The sequence below is a fragment of the Mastacembelus armatus genome, chromosome 3, assembly GCF_900324485.2.
Source record: "Mastacembelus armatus chromosome 3, fMasArm1.2, whole genome shotgun sequence".
Classification (NCBI taxonomy): Eukaryota; Metazoa; Chordata; class Actinopteri; order Synbranchiformes; family Mastacembelidae; genus Mastacembelus; species Mastacembelus armatus.
Genome location: NC_046635.1, coordinates 26,238,350 through 26,250,545, shown reverse-complemented (window position 1 = coordinate 26,250,545; position 12,196 = coordinate 26,238,350). Strand labels below are relative to the sequence as shown.

The 12,196-nt window shown below is 40.0% G+C and overlaps 1 protein-coding gene across 2 annotated transcripts in view; it reads left to right on the top strand.

The window, feature by feature from the left end:
* znf536 (zinc finger protein 536) overlaps positions 1-12,196 on the top strand; it is a 133,325-nt gene that overhangs the window by 13,241 nt on the left and 107,888 nt on the right. Inside the window, exon 1 of one of the 2 annotated variants that reach the window (XM_026294155.1) lies at positions 11,869-12,018. The exons of the other annotated variant lie outside the window; for it this stretch is intronic. The gene's annotated coding sequence lies outside the window, so the exon portion shown is untranslated. Of the gene's footprint in view, positions 1-11,868; positions 12,019-12,196 lie in introns of those variants that run through there. 2 annotated transcript variants of the gene reach the window in all.

The following is a 12,196-nucleotide window of genomic DNA, read 5'->3' as shown; positions in this document are numbered from 1 at the left end:
GAGGAGAATGAATGTGTGAAATGTGAATCATGCTTGAGTCATACCTCTTGAATTACACCTCCTATTTAAGAAAGTAGAGACGAACAGGATGAACCCACACTTTTCTCCTCTCCCTGAAGCACAGTGGTCTGTCACTTCGCTGTGCACACATTAGGTTTGTCACAGAACAAATAGAGACATGTTGAGTGCAGTCAAAACACTCCAGTTTCGGTGGGCGGGAGACATTTTTGCCTCCTTGTCACCAGCATGAGTTTGGACGTACCATCACAGGAGTTTCGGTGACAGCCCAGTGAAGGCTGCTTTGTTTGCCTAAGTCGTCTCCATTCCCTTTAATGAGCCATTATGGTTATGTTTTGTCTCAGCTGTGTTCGTTGGCTGGCTGAGTTTCTGAAACGGCAAGACAGAGGAGAAATGGGTAGGGGGCTGTCTTGGTGGGTGTAGGCACCCTGTCTTCAAACTTTCAGGAGAAGTGTTTCAGGAGAAGTAGAAGCTATTGAAGAGACACATAGTAAAAAAGTTTGCACCTTTATTTTGCAATGTTATCAAAAACTTCAGCCCTTAATTTTATCCAATACCGACTGAGAAATATGGTAGAAGTAATAAAGAAGTATAATTCTTATCCGGTTACAAAATATCTTTAGTCATGTCACCAAAGGCGACCCAAAACTTCCGCTGAACTATTCCTGCAACAAACCAGTAGATAGATCCCTCAGCTCCTCATCTAACTCTGCTAAACTTTCCATCGACTGTCTTGTCACTGTTAAATGATTTCCAAATCAAAGCCTCAGTCTTGAAGGCAAGCTCTCCAGTATCTTTCTCCTTCTCCTCTTTATTCTCCCTTTCTCTTGTCTCCTCTGCTTGCCTGGAGGTGCAAGGAGCTTCCTCTCAACAGCACGTGATGGCAAATGGTGGGATGTTGAAAGGTAGAAGATGAGGGGAGTTGGATGGCTAAGCAGACACTGTGACAACCCACCTGTCAGCAGGTACTCAGTATAATTAGTAAATGAAGGCCGCGGGATAGTAGCGGTGCCCCTTCTCTTCTCTCTGTCTTCTGCTCTGGTCTTTGTTTGATAAGTATTTGAAGTTGCCAGGCAGTTGTTGGAAGTTTGTTCCTTCCTTGTTTGGTTCAGCAAAAGACTCTCTAGCAAGGATAGAGATGGGGAACAGAACACGTTAAATATGAATTGCTACCCTGGTAAGTTCACTGACGGTGATTAGCCAAGGAGTGGACAGCTATGCATGTACATTTCATTGTGGATTGTGAATGGATAAATGTATTTTTCATCCACATTAGACTCTTCCTCCTCTCTCAATGCCAATTTCAGCCATCAGGCTCTGTTTGCCCTCTAATGAAACATATTCATCTTCATCTCACTCTCTCGCGGCTCTCAAACTCACTTTACAGCATAGTCAATTAAACCCTTAGGGGCCACTCTGTGCGTAAAAGGATATATAATGCTTTGACATTTCAGCGAGTCCACATTAGGCACACCCATAGAGCATTGTGCTTTGAGCTGGATGGGAAAGAGTCTTAGCCAAGCCTAGAGGTAGAGGAAAGCCAGTCAGAGGGATTGGGTCTCTTATAAGCTAGTTAGCTCTTTGGATTCAGTTACTTATGCTGATGTAATAGGGCAACTGTAAGCTGATACTGAAGTCTCTCTGTGACCCCTACACTGGCTCTTGTTCTGATATTAGGCTACCTAATATATACTAATGCGTATATAGTGTAACGAAAGACTAACTAATAAATAACTAAAATGGACTGCACTCAGAAGTGTATTAGTGGATCACCATTTTGACTTTGTAAAGTTTCAGAATATCTTCTAGGTACTTTTGTTGTTTTCTGGCTTATCTAAATCAGTGATTGTCTGCTTTGCTTGCTTGAGCTGCTCCCTCATAGACATTCATACAGTCATTGGAACAACTGGGGTCAGCAGTGTAACGATGCAAAGCAAGTCTCATAACAAGCCTGCTGCTCCAGGGCTCTGTGTGTCTGTGTGTGTGTTTATGTTAGACTTCTAGTTGATCCTGCATCTCGATGGCATGAAACAGCTTGACAGGGCCAACTGCTCCTCAAGGCTGCACATCACCCCTTCCTTTGTCCTAACCCCTCTGACCTGGGGGTTCTTGCTTGTGCTGTGCGGAAGCGCATACTTCACACACTTTACTCAGAGGCAATTCCATAACAGTTAGGTCAAAAGTGGAGAAAGTGGTTTTGATTGCAGTGTGTTGTTGTTTCACGAAACCACACTGAAGGATTTGTCATTTTAAGAGGCTGATGACACAGACTTTGTTTTCCCCTGAACCACAGTCGAAAGTTTTACTTTGCCGCATTTTTTGTATTTGGTTCATTCAGATTAACATTGGACCAAAAAATAAGTGATATGAAAAAAGTAATAATTGAAGATCCACTAACAAGCTTTTTCCAGAGTTTTCAACCACACTTTCTTCAGTAACAACAGAGATTCTAAGGTATTATGGGTAAAGGATCAAGGGGATTTTCCACAACTCCACAACTACCCATTTCTCCTCTGAAATCATCCCTGAACAGACACAAACCAGTATCACTGCAAATTCATTCATTTACTACATTGATACTGATTATTCCATCTATTATCTACCATTTTTAGTGGTACCTCTAGGGGACAGGGGAAGTCTTGAGGCAATCCCAGCTGACACTGGACAAGAGACAGGGTACATCTCTGGACAGGCCTCCAGTCTGTCACAGGGCTGACACACAGAGACAGACAAACACCCACACTCACATTCCCACCTATAGGCAATTTAGAGTCACCAATTAACCTAACCCCAAACTGCACGTCTTTGATGAGTGGTAAAAAGCTGCAGTACTTGGATGAAACCCATGCAGGCGCAAACTCCACACAAAAGAGACCGAAGTTCAAACAGGATTTGAACCCAGAACCTTCTTGCTGAGAGACAACAGTGCTAATCTCTGCACCACTACTGTGCCACTGCTGTCCACAACATGTTATTAACAATTATATTGTGGTGAGAAACACAATTTCTGCCTGAATCATGTCCACATACAATGTTGTTTGTAAAAGATGTACAGCATTTTTGTATGACTGGATGGTGGGTATGCAAATTGCAGTGATTTTGACCATGCATGGTTATATTTACTTTAGTAAATATAACACTTTAGTTAAGATTAGAGATAGAATGTGGTTTCAGTTTAATGTCAATAACGTGAATGTGTTTTGACTGGTGCTCCAAGTCAGTGATTTTCAAATATTTAAATACGACCACAATCTTTCTGAGAGTGCTTTGCGATGAATCCAAAAGTATTACAATTAAATAAAGCATGTTTTAGTTGCTATGGACAGACATTGTATGGCAAGAGGAGAATAAATAAAATGCTCTGTCAGTGAATATTTTACCAAAATGTTTAGTATCAACATTTTGTGACCTGGCAGATATGTTTATTAAGAATATAAAATTTCTCTTTGTATTTATGAATACAATCCAGATGGCATTAGAGTTTGCAAATGTTGCAAGTTAGCATTATGATTATTATTATTTGTAAGTTACAGGGTTGCATAACTATAAGCATACGTCAGTTCTTAATCCTAGCAATAGTTTATTTTCCATAACCAAAACCTTTTGCTAGCTTACTGTAGTGCAGTTGCCATGCAAAGATATTTATAAATAAAAGAAAATTTTGTGACATTGAGCAAACCTCTTCGATGGGTCTATGATTTGTGTTTAATGGTTCATAGTTTAAACGTAAGAGGTGTTATGGCTTTTAGAAAAGTTTGAAGAATCTTCTAATTCTGGGATTCAGCCCATGGGTCTTAACTTCACTAATATTATATTCCTTCAATTATGTCCTGCTGTCACGTCTGACGGATCAAGCTTTTAATTCAGAGCAAGCCATCTCAGATTTTTTATTGAAAGAGGGATAATACAGTTGTGTTTTGCCAAGGATACTAATGTCGACTGTTTTATGGTGGATTGTACGTGATTCCTATTTGTTGATTATGTTTGTTTGTATCAATACAACTGTGTGTCTGAGTGTATGTGTAAGATGGGTAAACTGTATTTGGTATTCCCAGCCACCAATATGTAGAACAACAGTGCTAGGCTTCCATTGTCTTGTGCTGCTCTATAGGGGTTAGTTGGCACAGCATATGAACAGATGTGTTTCAAATCATTGTTGTTATTTACCAGTGATAGAGCTAGAGCTCAAGAACATGTCCCCTCGTTCTGATTTATTCATTCGGACAGTGAATTTATGCAGAGATGCTGAAAACCTGGATCTTTTCTGCACGGAATGACAGGCAAATGTATTATTCATAAAAGCTAATGCATTGTTTCTGTTGCTTTATATCTCTTTTTTTGTTCTCTCATCCTGCCTTCCTCTTCCTCTCCATGGTGTGCTGAATTCTCTCAGGCAAAGGTTGGCAGTTAAATGTCTGTGTTGAAATGAGAAGTTTGAAAGACGAAGTGCTATCTCTGTATATATGTGTGTGTGTGTAAACTGATTTAAATCGCTCTTTGAGCCCTACAGAATAGCGCTTTAAATGTTAAATGGGGGTTGAAGCCTGCCTGAACTAATTTGTAGGGCTTTGCACCGTGTTGACATTTAAATGTGATAAGAATAGCAAACTGTACCGCCGACCTATTTTGAAGATGCTTTCGGAATACATTCACATCAGCTGCGACCTATAATTAATAAAAAAAGACAGGCCTCCCTCGCTCCAGATTTGATTATAATACAACCTTATAAACACACCAGGGATAGATGAGAGGAGATGAAGAAGAACTAAGGGAGGGAAGAAAAGAGAAGAATAACAGGAATAAAAACAAGAGAAATGATGGGGGCAGGAATTAAGAGGGAGGTGGATTGCGAACACCTGGTCTTTGAGGCAGATTGCGTTGGCTGGCTGCTGTGCTATCACATTACTCTGATCCTGCCTCTCTTGTTTGTCAGAGAAATGAGGAGAAAGAAAGAGAGAGAGAGAGTGAGGGAGAAGGAGAGAGAGTGGGTGGTGGTGGTAGAGGGCGGTGTGGGGGTCTGCAAAATCAGCATGCAAATAACACCACATTGTTAACTTAATCAGATGCAGGGGGAGAAAATATGGAGAGGGATGGGAGAAGTGGGGCTGGTAGGGGGGATTTGCCAGGGAGGTGAGGCAGAAAGGAAGAGGGGTTGTGGGGATGGCAGAGGGCATGCAGATTCTAACCACACACACTCCAATTCCACCTGCCATCACTGCCCACATCCAGCAGCCTGAGGTTGCTCTGGCTCTTATGGAGGGCATGCTGTGTATATATGTGGTAAAACTGAAGGAAACTGATTCAGCTTCTTCAGCGCTCCATCAAGTGACAGACACAAGCAGAAAGCAACCGGCTACTTAACCAGCTTGTCTTGGTCGGAATATTGGTGTCCAAAATTTTCATAATGCTACTGTAAATGTCAAGACATTTCTGTCATAAATAATAAAATTTGCAAAGTTCAAAGAACTCTTAGCATCCACTCTTAGCAACTAGTGACAGCAGTTGAGTTTCTTATAAACACAAATCACTCGTCCCTGAAGGCCACAGCTGAACTGTTTCTGATTTCAGTAATGCATTCTTTTAGGTTAGCACCTCATCAGAGTGGAAAGTATATAATACATCTTCCCTGTTTGTTTTGCATATTACAATATATTCAGTTTACAGCATAGTATACCAATACATTATAACATATCATAATCTAAATGCAAGTGTATATGTGTGTAAAGGGAGAGTTACAGGAGAGTCTCTTTTGTATAAGTTTGAATCCAGAAAGTGAGAGACTGTGTGTGTCTGTGTGGAAGTTCACACAGGGTCATTTTTCACTGTATAGTGCCTTAATGAACTGAGCTCACCTCAAATGCACACACATACAAGAATGTTGGTGTGTGTGTTCTGTCTTTTTAATGAGTGTGTATACTGTAGCCTTTGTTGTGGAAGATAAGTCAGTGATAATGCTGAAGGTCAGGTAGGGCAGAGAAAAATGAGGAAAATGCATGTTGGCCAGGACAGAATGCTCCAAACTGAAGCGCTGGTGTAGACAGACGCAAGGAATCCTAGGACCACGCCAAAGCATACCTTCAGAGATGGAAATACTCTATATACACCAGACATTGGTACTATACATTTACTATAACTTATTGACTACATTTATTTAGCATAATTTCAAGTTTGTTCTAATCTTAATCATACATTTTAATCCTAACCTGCCCCTTTACAGATATGATGTTTAACGAGCTGTCCTTGGTTTAAAGGACTTACAATTCAAATCTTGAGAGGAGAAGATGTTCACATTGTTCACACACAAACATGCATAGGCTGTTTTCTGTACTTTTTGCACATGCATGAATTCAGTGTGTGTGTGTGTGTGTGTGTGTGTGTGTGTTTTGTAGTTTGGTTCACACAGGGGCTTGCAGAAAAAAAAATTCCTCTGAGGTTTCACCAACTTGTCCTTCCTGCTTTAATCACTGCTGCTTTTCACATCGAGTTGTTGGCATCGATGCAAACGCTGGCTCACTGGCACATCTTTTCCTTTTTCACTCTTTTTCTCTTCATCATCTTTCATTTCTTTTATTTCTTCCTGTAAACCTTTACATCCCCATTCTCTCCCCCCAGACCCCATCTCTGATCTTAAGAGCAGTCACCACAGTGTTTTTCTGATGAAGTCTGATAGATAAACATGCTCTCTTATGTCCCTCGGGCCCTCCGCCCTCTCTCCTGAGAGCACACCCCTCTAAAGCACTTCCTCTGCTACAATTAGTCTGTAATAAATACACCCTGGCCTTAAAGTAGATAATGCTCTGTCAGTCTCTCTCTCTTTCTTTCATTTTATACGTGCCACATTTGCTCAGGGAACATTTGTAACTCTAAAGTGAAAGGAGAGAAAGAAGAGTGTGGTGATTGTTTTTCTTTTCTCTTCTTCCCCAGTCACACTAAAAGCGTTTGAGAACAATAACAGTTGTAAAGCCACTAAGAGATATTGTAACATATGCAAAGAATCACAAGCATTTCCACTGAAGTCTCAGTTTCCTGATGGCTTTGATAAGATTAGTTTGCTTTCTTAAACAGGAAGTGTGCTGCTTAAGGAAAAAAAAGACAGCTTGGTTACATAATGAGTTTAACTACTTCTCAGTTAAAGTTCTCTTCAAACTCTTCAGATTAACAAAAAAAAGAGACACAGAAAGTGGGAGAGGAGTGAGATAGAAAGAGCGGAGTTTATCAAAGTGATGGAGTAAAGAGAGATTTAACACGGTCATATTAAAAAGACATGCGGCAGTTTCAATATTTAAAAATCCCATTTGCTTCGACAGAAGAGCTTTTTCATTCAAGAGCATATGGCAGCAGTACCTGTATCCAGCCTCTCTCTTATCTTCCTCAAAGACAGAGAAAGGATTAAAAGGGGTGGGTGGGTGGTAGGGTGGGGGTTGGACAGGAGAAAGAGATACTTTCAAACAGACATTCAGACATTGAAGAATCATTCAATTATCGGCAGCATGATGTAAAATAATTACCTGACTCGCTTCCTGTAATGAGTGCTGCTAATTAGCCATAGACTTTTGTTTTAGTTGAAAAAGAAAGCGAAAGTCCCAAATTCCCAACAGTAGAGAAGCTGTGAAAAGATATGTTGTATGTTGAGGTTGCACCCCATCCTCTCTCTAAATACTGAAACAGCCACACACACACACACGCGTGCGCGCACACACACACACAAACATGCACTGTGACTCTTTACTATAGGCTCACTTGGCTTGAAGGCACAATTTACCTCCCAATGTATGCACACACAGCTCTCAGTAAATAGTTGAGAGTGCAAAAAAGATCCTTCTTCTCTTAATTAGCTGTGTAACAATTAAAGTCTCCTGTTAGTAAATTGAACCTTTGTCTCCCTTGCCTCCCTAGTTTGATTTTAGCACCTGTCACAACAACCCCTCCCTTTACCACCACCTCCACCACTGCCACACACCCACCATTACCTCCACCACCACCCTGCCTCGACTGTAGTCATTATGCAAAACTCTACCAGAATGCGCCCAGCATGTGCGGAAGAAAACAGCAATTATTTCTGATATTCTGTTATTTAGGCCATATTGACATTCAACTACTTTCTCTTTCTCACAGCTACCACATGAGAACTGAGAGTGAGACTGAAGTCGACTTTGTTTTAGTCTCAGGCTTGAACATTGTATGTCATCACTGCAGTTTCTCTACAGAGACATGCAGGCAGCACTGCCCCATAATGTGACCTACAGATTTCTGTGTGTGTGTGTGTGTGTGTGTGTGTGTCTGTTTGCAGCATTGACATACAGCACAGAGTGTGTCCAGTGATGTAAGCTGTGACAGATACACTGTGGTCATTGTCTTTTGGCCTCTTTCTTCCTCCAGTCTAACCATGCGTGAGCGCTCCACACTGCCATTTGTTGTCAAACACATACACACAGTATTGTGTCCTGGTTTTCTGACTGATTTGACGGGAAAAAACTGTTTAGCCATCAGACACAGAGCAAATCTATACGACACATTACAAAACAGAAGAGCCACATTTTGAGCAAAGCTGAGGAGCAGGTTGATCTGAGAAGCATGGAAAGTTGAATGCCCATGTTAAAAGAACATACTGGTGTTATGATTGACATGGAATAAATGTATGTTTATTATTATATGTTTTATTTATCACTGTGATAGTTTGAATACTTCTAATTCGCTTTAGGACCATTGACCACACATCTTAATTAAAACAGTGGTTAAAAATGTGGGTGTTTTTTTTCTACAATTAATTAAAATTTGTTTGTTTTTAAACCTTTGCATTCTATGAGCTTCTGTCCTACCACCAGACCGACAGGGTCCTTGAGGCCACAAGCCAGTGCCTCAGAGTTTCAGTCTATCACTGACCTTTCTGTTTTTAAGGCTAAATTAAAGACTCATCATATTAGTCTTGCTTATGGCTGCCAGTGCATGTAGCTCCCTTTCTATTTACCAATTCCTCTGTTGTTCATTGTGTGGATTGATTCTGTTTGCGTCTACTACCAAAATTTGTTTTAAAATGCTTTATAAATAAATGCTGGTTAATTGTAACATTTATTTACAATTTTACATGTATATCAAAATGTTTTTTAAATTCCAGGTAGCATTTGACTTCCATTAATTTACTCTGCAGTAAAGTCGGTGTGCAGAGAGTTGAACTGTGGTTGATTTTGATATACCACCAAAACTATTCATCTGCCATGACATCAGCACCTATTTAAGATTATATAATCAGGCTTTGCTGTAGGTTTAACACTATGACACTTTTGAACCTGGTTGTTGGTCACAAAACACCTCCCTCATATCCGCTTTGAAAGGCTGCTAAAAAAAAAGAAAAATGCTAAATATTGTTTAATGCCTAATGTTATTGCTGGTGCAGTGCCACTCAACAATAGTAACAACAGAATAAGCGTCAGCATTTGCAGGATTAAAGCAGAATTGATACAGTATAAGCATTACATGAGGCAAAGTCACTATCATTATCATGTCAGTTAGCTTATTTTTTTGTCTCTCCCGTCACTGTATTTCACTAAACAGAGACTGCTTAACAAATGTTTGGTACTATTAATCCTGTGCTCATTGCTCTGCTTTATTCACGGCTGCAGGGGTCTGCCCATGCCACTGTGACCACTATTGTAGTTCACTCAGGAGGGGAGAGGTGTTCACAGATGTACATGCACACACACACTCATGCGCACACATGGAGACAGAGACATCTGCAGGTCATCATCATCATAGTGGGAATAATACCAGGGATGGTTATCATAAAGGGAAGCTTTGAGCTCTCGGCCGTCTTGGGAAGATGATTTGGCTGGCCCGGAACAATGAACTGTGGGAATCCGCTTGTCCTGCATTGATCTTCCTCCCATGGCATCCCCTGCAAGGCTGTCAGAGCGACGGACGGATAAAAAGACTGAAACCATTTTTCTTTTTCTCTCTCACTCCCTCCCGGTGTCTTTCTTTTTTCGCTGTCAGGAGGGCTCCCACTGATCAGCGGGGATGAGCTGAAAGTTGAACTACCTGTTGACAGGACCTCTTAAACATCCCTCAAAGACATATTGTTCAAGAGAAAGAGGGAGAGGCACAGGTTCCTGTTCATTCATATTTGTCACTGATGTATTGAGTCTCTACTCTCATCAAATCCTTGCTCCCTTTCTGTTATTTTCATTGTGTTAAAGTGGATCGGGGTCTTATGCTAATTCAGTGTTATTCATAAGATTTTAATAATTGTTGGGTGTTCTGTGTTCATGTAAAATATCACTCCTCTTTTTGTTTTTCCAATGCTTTGTTTTAGAAGATGTCCATATAGATTGGTCTATAAGAATGCAGTCAGTGAGCGACTGGTGTTTTTGGCCAGCAAATCAGTGCTTGGTTCTTTCAGGCCACTGCAAACACCTCACTAATGAGCCTTTTGCCCTTTGGGAGGACAAGGGTCAGGGGATAAGCCCATACATTTACTTACTATTACCACTGTAATTATATAATATTTGCATCTGATCTTTGTCATGTCCAAAGCTCTGTTTTTGTACACTTTAAATAGAATAGTCCATTTTTGAAACTTCACATCTTTCTGATAGTGCTATGTGTTCTGACTTTTGATCAAGAGGCTGTAGGAATGGGATGGAGTCAGGACTGAATCTGGCAGGGGCTGGGTGACTGTCTTTCACGTGCAATTCATACTGTTTTTGTCTCATTACAGAAAGTAATAATGTAGTGAAGTCAAAGAGCGAGCGAAAGAGAAAGAGCGAGGAAGAAAAACAAGACAGCTTCTTTATTAAATTAATTAGACACCTTTCAAAGACCACCTGCAACCGAACAAAGCAGAAGCCAGGCAGAAACTCATATCTGGTCTGTTCCACCTACCAAGACACTAAGTAAACCAACTTTTACCAAGTGATAATTGATCTTTGGAATGAAGAGGAAGCCCTTTTTGTACTTTGAAAATGCATTCATAACTTTTCTTTAACTACTAAATATTTAGCATTCAACTGTCAGTACATGTACCATATAGTAAATACCCACACATTGTCCCTTCACCATCAGATTGTTGTACCTCCAATCCGGTCGTCTCATTAATGATTTGGTGCAAATATGATGGAATTCAGTATATTGCTAATAATGATTGATTTGTTTAATGCAATGAGTTTGTTCATTAGGACTTAATGAGGTATTGCATTGTGATTAGTCGATGGCTTTTGTGTCGATACATGCCAAAATAACAAAGTAAAGTCCAACTAATGGCTTTTCGATCCTTTAGTTTTCCTACATCTTGTCTTAAATGTCAGAGGAAAGTTTCATGACAAAACTCAGGCCTTTAAATTTAAAAACTATATTCTGATTTTTTTTTTAGAAATGGTTGAAATTTATAATAGTGAAACTGCCTTTCATATAGTTCAATAATTTATATCATTACAATTATAGAGGAGCACATATAAATCCCTTATGCATTTATGATGCATGTTACTATTGATAAGACAGAAATTAACTGAGCACATTCAAATGCTGACTGAAATACAGTTCCATTGTGTTACAGATACCACTTATAATTAAGCTGAGGCTAGAAGAGAAAAGGAGCAGAGAAGAAAAATGCATTAAGAGAAACCAAGTGAAATCTGTTTCTGTGTGTGTAAATGTATGGATGAACAGTGGATTTGGTGTGCCAGTGCATGTGGTGCTTTGCTGAATATTAAGCCACAAACTATAAAGAACAACAACTGAACTATCGTGAGAAAATGCTAAAGGAAGTCTTTGTGGTTTTAGATGTATCAGAGGAGCCAATAGTTTTAATGAGGCAGCATTGCTGTACATGCCAGGAAGTGATAAGGTTCTACAGGTTAGAATAACGGCAGATAGATATTGTAGCAGCAGAAAGCTACAGAGTGGATGTGTTGTTCATAAAATGTCTACATGGGCAACACAGCCATGGCAGAGACAGTGAGACATAATAGGGACAAAGTGGCTCCCAGTCCTTCTTTAATACCACTGGTAAGAATGACAAATCTTTGGATTGATTTTCTAAAAGCATAATGCTGTTACCTTAACATTACATGGGGAGTTGTTTTAGTCTGTATATTTGATTGATATATTTCCTGAGATTTGTAACAAAGTCTAGATGAATTCAAAATGGTAAGAGTTGTTGATGTGATTTGAGTTGTTGATTGTG